Here is a 7,355-nt window from a genome sequence, read left to right as displayed (position 1 = left end):
AAACGCCTGATAATGATTGGCAATGAGCTAATACAGATTATTAGAGATTATATGGATGTAGATTATGATATGTTGGTATTATTGCATGATAAAAACAAAAAATCACTCTGGAAGACTCTAGACAGCGTTTCCACTTCAAACTGCAAAATTGCTTTAATCACTTCATATGTTTATTTATAGAAGTTTGATTCTTTGAGATCTAAAATGGATTATGTAACTCTGTGGGTAACACTTAAGTGTAATTTGTTTATCTGAGAAGGCTAATCTACTTATGTACTCATTAAACTGCAGCGCCTATTATGTAATAATAATTTCCTCTTTCCTTGCAGGGATAGATGACTGTCAGCTAATAAACAGACAACCAGAAGTTACATTTTTAATTCATTATTGGAACGAGGAGGACAAGCGGAAACATCTCAGATAATAAAAACTGGTCAACTTTAACTATCAACAGATATCTCTCAGGGTAGCCAGAATGTCTAACATTGACTTCAAGAGACTTGAGTTCTTCAGCAGCATCCTCAGAGGTTGCAGTGTAGGTCAATCCTGTAATAAACTCCCATCTCATTTTCTACAACAGGAGTGTTGATAATTGGCTGGAGATTGCTGATGATGGGTCTCCCTGGTTACGAATACTCATCTCTGTGGTGTACTTTGTTGTGGCTACAGCAGGAGTGTTGGGGAACTTGTTAGTGATGTTCCTGCTTTATTCTACTCACACCATCACCACAGGCACCATCAATTTCTTTGGTGTTCAACCTAGCTTTGGCCCACCTGCTGTTCTCCCTGGCCTTGCCCTTTTGGGCCGTGGACATTGCAATGGACTACAGCTGGCCTTTTGGCTTGGCCACATGCAAGGCCGTATCTTTACTCACTGGGCTGAACGTCTTTGCTAGCTGCTTCTTCCTGACAGCTATGAGTTTGACCCGGTACTGTTATGTGGCAACTGCTCTCAAATCCAGGGCCTCCCTGTGCAGCAGATCTTGCACTTCTCCGGTGGTCACAGCTTTTATCTGGGCCGGAGCACTCATAGCGGCGACACCCCGAGGTGTGTTTGCAGACCTTGAGACTAGTGGGCAGTAGCCAACGACACAGCATGTCTGCTCCGTTTCCCAGATGGTACAGCCTGGCTCGGAATAAACCAGCTCCTGCGAGTAGTGCTGGGATTTCTGCTGCCCTACGCCATCATCATCCCTGTCCTACATGCTTCTGCTGCGCTTCCTCTGTCGCCATAAACTGAAAGGCACCAACTCTCCGCCGAAAGGCTGATATTTCAAAGTCTGTGGCAGTGGTGGTACTCTCATTCTGCGCCTGCTGGTTCCCCATATAATGTCCTCACACTTTGGGTGGCCCTGATCCAGCTTGACATAGTTGATATCAGCCCCTCATTCTACTCTGCTCAAACATACTTTTTCCCTCTGGCTAACTGCTTGGCTTTCACCAGCAGCTGCTTCAACCCTGTCATCTACTGCCTGGTTAGAAAAGAATACCGTGTGGCTCTCCATAACGTGCTCTTCAAATTGAGCCTAGCTATTATGTCCAAGATGCCTTATGGCATTAACTCTGAGGAGGGATCAGCACAAGCTGGGCAACTGGCCATTCCACTCAACAACATGTACAGCCAGACAACCCAATCTGACACAAGGGTTATGCACCACTGTCAGCACTTCCAACAGTAGTGTCCACTCTGTAAAGCCACACCACAGTGATCAAATTCCTTCCACCTATACTTAAGTTTTATGTAGAATGATGTTTTATTTTGAAAGTTTTCATTATGTGCTTTAGAAAGACCAGTGTTTTCCTCTAAGGATATACAGCTTGTATAGTTTAGATCCTCTGCACCTAAGCTTTTATGGGTCTTGTGATTTACAGTTTAGCTGACTGAATGGGCTTCATGAAGATTTGAGCCTGATTCACGGCATGATAAAAATTTAAACATGAGACTAATTCACTACAAATTAACTTTCAGATGTCCCTCAATTCTGCATGAGGCCCTTCCTATTCCTTTTCTTCTCCTCCTCCTTATTATTGTTCATATAATTATCATAAAATCCTATACAATAGTTAACTGTTGTATAAAGTAATATTTACTACTGCTGCACTGTAGGTCTGGATTGTGATTGTCTTGGTTTTAGATTGAAAACGTGTCAAAACATTTTTGTCATTTGTTTGAATAGAAATTAAAAAATAATATTGGTCTTAACCTTCACTCTGTAATGTTTTTGTTGTGGTTTTGCTCTTTACTCTGTCAGTTTACTATGCATAATGTGCCATAAAAGTACAGTAAATTAAAAAAAAAAAAACAAGCACACAATCATTTATATATTTTAGGTCAGTTGTATGTACTATAAGTACAATGCTTGTGGTTTAAAACTTTAAATGGATTGTTGTTTGGCTTCTCAAACTTTTTAAGGAAATAAGGCATACAAATTATACAGTGCTGTGTAAAATATTTTGTGGGATACTTTGACTCACTATAGTCAAAGTTCATCAATTAAAGAAAGACAGACCTAATGACAAAATGTTGTGGTTGTTAACAGTAAACAAAAATGTTAGATTGTGATGTTACTTCAAAAACAACCGTGATAAACAGATCTTAATGAAACTGTAGCATAAAAAATGAATTCAGAGTCAGAAAAAGTAGTGGATAGAAGCAATCAGATTTAAATGTGAAAAGATGCAAAAAAAATGTCTTATACTACAGCAGCAATATGACTTTCTAGATAAACATGTTAAAAATCATACAATTGTCACCCTACACATTATGAAATGTGTCATTTAACATCAAATTGAAAGATAATGAATGACTGATATCATGGGAAAACCTTTTCCACTGCTGATTCTGCCTTCTCTTCTCCTATAGGGCCACGAGATGGTGCTGATGTTCAATTTTTAAAATCAATCTAAGCCTAAACTGATCTCACACATTCATAACATAGATACACATCGTTCAGAGTTGGTATCTTTCTTTAGATACCAACTGGATTGTTTGAGTCCCATAAGAGTGTCATTAATTCAGCACATTTTGAAAACACCTAAGATTATTATCTGAATACATGAGAAATAGCTGGACATTTTGGGGGGATAAGCTTATTTCCTGTTTTAGCAAGATCAATAATACTGTCACCTCTCTGAAAATAGTGATCCATTTTCAAGATAGATTTTGTAGGGAAAACATTGCTGACTCCAACATGCATAGCAGTGAAACTGTTTCACCCACATTTTCTTGCAGAGGGCAGTGTGTCAAGCAGGTGGTTGTTTGCAGTCCTCTGGCATCTCTGATGGATAGCAGCTGACATCCCACAACCTGCTCAGCAGTTCACATGATTTGAGGGCAGGCTATAAGCCACGTTGTGATGATTGACATGAGTGGACGGAGTGTGGTTGTGGCAAAACTGCTAGTTGAGAGAGGTGGAGTATTATGGTGTGATTCTCTTCATTATTTGTGGGATAAGGTGCTGCAGAGACTTGCAGTTGATCGTCAGTTGATCGTCATGTAGAAGCGGCTCTATGCAGGGGCAAGGGGGGACAGCACCCCCCCCCAAAGAAATGAATTAAATCAAAAATTTTATACATATCTCTGTATCCCTCCGCACTCACTCCAGCTGTGTGTGTGTTTATCTGTGTAACTTCACAATGTATTTCTGTGACTGAGGCGTCCCTAACATGCGTTGTGGAACCCCAATGTAGACGGGTGAAAACACAACAAGCTCTTGATAGTCTGTTTAAAACCCTGTTGTAATTGTTTAAAGTCACTTTACCAATATTTTGCATGTCTTTGTAAATTTGTGTGTCATCCTGGTCATTTTAACTCAATTTATAGCGGTCTATCATGCCATTGTCATCATTTTGTGTCTATTTGTGGTCATTTTGTATTATATTGCGGCTGTACCTGGCACTTGGATGTCAGTGTTAGCAACAGCAAATCTAAGGTGTTTTCAAAATTAAAGTGTTGATGAGGAATAGAGTAGTGTATTGATCATTTTCCTTTATGTTTCTCTTTGATTTCCTCCAGGTGTCACCACTTCGTCCACCACATGGTCCACGATCACAGAGATGTCGTCCGCGATCGCTGAGACATGGTCCGTGATTGGAGAGACATTGTTGAGGATGAGGGAGACATCGTCCACGATCAGAGACGTTGTCCATGATCACAGAGACCTTGTCAAAGATGAGAGAGACGTTGTCCATGATCAGAGACATTGTCCCATGCTTCGTAGAGACCTTGCGATAGAATCGGCGGAGACGGGGGTCACCGATTTGATGGCACTGCCCGCGATCATGGAGACATTGTCAATGATCACAGAGACAGCGTCTATGATCTCAGAGACATCGTCCACGATCACAAAGATATTGTCCATGATCGCAGAGACTTTGTCCATAATCTCAGAGACATTGTCCGTGATCACAGAGACGTAGTCCACGATCACAGAGAGTCTTTGTACAATGAAGAAGTTCATTGAGATCAGGACAGAGGCCTCCAGGTAATTCACAAACAGCTTTACATCAACTGTTCAACACAAAGCACTGACATTAAACTGTTTTTGTTGAATATTCAGTATATCAGAAGTGTAAAAATAGAAGTAATGTGCAATATAAAAATAATGTGTACGTAATCTGTATTAATAGAAGTAATGAGCAATATCAGAAGTAAGATGTAATAGTCAAAGTAATCTGTTACTGGGTGTAGTTTCAACAGTAAAAGTTATCTGCGCTATACAAATAAAATTGATTTGAATTGAATTGAATCTGTAAATTTTGAAGTAAAATGTAATAAGAAAAGTTTTATGTAATGCTAAAGGTAATGTAATACTAAAGGTAAGAGTAAAACTAATCAGTAATATAAAAGCTATGCAGAAATAATAGTAATCCAAAATAGAAGTAAAAATATCTTGTTATAATAAGATGTCAGAAATGGTCAAAAAATGTCAGAGTATAGTAAGGCATAAAAATGTCAAATGTTATTAAGGATCAGTCAAAATAGGGTTGAAAAATATCTTAATCTTCAGTTTGACTGTACATGATCAGAAATTCTTAATTATGTGTATGTGCTAGACATACTAGACAACAGCATACAAAACAATATCAAGTCTACAAATAAAATATTGGAGTGAGTTGTTCATAAGTGTGTTAATTTTAACTGTTGGTCACATGGTGATTTTAAAAATATATTTACAGCATATAACAACCATATTTACTTAAAAGACATTTTAAATATATTAAGAAGAGGGTTGAAATATGCAATAATGATTCTGTATGTGACCGACTGTGGTGGAAGAAATACTCAGACTTTTTACTGAATTATAATAAACAACACAAGTTAAAATCCTGCATTTAAAAATTAACTGATAGTGTTTATTATTTTTGTGCGGTTCACAGTAACATTTATGATTGCTTCAGTGATTAGTTGATAGACACACAATCAATAATCATTTGACTTTTTCCCAAATATTTGTTGTTGTTGGTTCCTCAGCTGGTGACAACAGTCAACTTGTTGATTTTCTGAAACAAACAGCCTCTAATGTTTGTTAAATGTTCTGGTTCAGCTGTAATGTCGAATATTTCTCTGTGTTTTCATGGTTAAACTGTTGATGAGTAATAGGTAGTAGTGTATTGATCATTTTCCTCTGTATGTTTCTCTTTGATTTCCTCCAGGTGTCACCACTTCGTTCACCACGTAGTCCACGATCACAGAGATGTCGTCCGCGATCGCTGAGACATGGTCCGTGATCGGAGAGACATTGTTGAGGATGAGGGAGACATCGTCCACGATCAGAGACGTTGTCCATGATTGCAGAGACCTTGTCAAAGATGAGAGAGACGTTGTCCATGATCAGAGACATTGTCCCATGCTTCGTAGAGACCTTGCGATAGAATCGGCGGAGACGGGGGTCACCGATTTGACGGCACTGCCCGCGATCATGGAGACATTGTCAATGATCACAGAGACAGCGTCTATGATCTCAGAGACATCGTCCACGATCACAAAGACATTGTCCATGATCGCAGAGACTTTGTCCATAATCTCAGAGACATTGTCCGTGATCACAGAGACGTAGTCCACGATCACAGAGAGTCTTTGTACAATGAAGAAGTTCATTGAGATCCGGACAGAGGCCTCCAGGTAATTCACAAACAGCTTTACATCAACTGTTCAACACAAAGCACTGACATTAAACTGTTTTTGTTGAATATTCAGTATATCAGAAGTGTAAAAATAGAAGTAATGTGCAATATAAAAATAATGTGTACGTAATCTGTATTAATAGAAGTAATGAGCAATATCAGAAGTAAGATGTAATAGTCAAAGTAATCTGTTACTGGGTGTAGTTTCAACAGTAAAAGTTATCTGCGCTATACAAATAAAATTGATTTGAATTGAATTGAATCTGTAAATTTTGAAGTAAAATGTAATAAGAAAAGTTTTATGTAATGCTAAAGGTAATGTAATACTAAAGGTAAGAGTAAAAGTAATCAGTAATATAAAAGCTATGCAGAAATAATAGTAATCCAAAATAGAAGTAAAAATATCTTGTTATAATAAGATGTCAGAAATGGTCAAAAAATGTCAGAGTATAGTAAGGCATAAAAATGTCAAATGTTATTAAGGATCAGTCAAAATAGGGTTGAAAAATATCTTAATCTTCAGTTTGACTGTACATGATCAGAAATTCTTAATTATGTGTATGTGCTAGACATACTAGACAACAGCATACAAAACAATATCAAGTCTACAAATAAAATATTGGAGTGAGTTGTTCATAAGTGTGTTAATTTTAACTGTTGGTCACATGGTGATTTTAAAAATATATTTACAGCATATAACAACCATATTTACTTAAAAGACATTTTAAATATGTTAAGAAGAGGGTTGAAATATGCAATAATGATTCTGTATGTGACCGACTGTGGTGGAAGAAATACTCAGACTTTTTACTGAATTATAATAAACAACACAAGTTAAAATCCTGCATTTAAAAATTAACTGATAGTGTTTATTATTTTTGTGCGGTTCACAGTAACATTTATGATTGCTTCAGTGATTAGTTGATAGACACACAATCAATAATCATTTGACTTTTTCCCAAATATTTGTTGTTGTTGGTTCCTCAGCTGGTGACAACAGTCAACTTGTTGATTTTCTGAAACAAACAGCCTCTAATGTTTGTTAAATGTTCTGGTTCAGCTGTAATGTCGAATATTTCTCTGTGTTTTCATGGTTAAACTGTTGATGAGTAATAGGTAGTAGTGTATTGATCATTTTCCTCTGTATGTTTCTCTTTGATTTCCTCCAGGTGTCACCACTTCGTTCACCACGTAGTCCACGATCACAGAGATGTCGTCCGCGATCGCTG

At 37.6% G+C, this 7,355-nt stretch overlaps 1 pseudogene; it reads left to right on the top strand.

Annotated features, from left to right (window-relative positions):
* The first annotated feature begins 475 nt into the window (after positions 1–475).
* LOC108887005 (relaxin-3 receptor 1-like) lies at positions 476–1,693 on the top strand (annotated as a pseudogene).
* Positions 1,694–7,355: the final 5,662 nt, after the last annotated feature.

This window comes from Lates calcarifer, unplaced genomic scaffold (assembly GCF_001640805.2).
Source record: "Lates calcarifer isolate ASB-BC8 unplaced genomic scaffold, TLL_Latcal_v3 _unitig_1176_quiver_3101, whole genome shotgun sequence".
Classification (NCBI taxonomy): Eukaryota; Metazoa; Chordata; class Actinopteri; family Centropomidae; genus Lates; species Lates calcarifer.
This window is presented reverse-complemented; position numbering and strand designations above follow the sequence as displayed.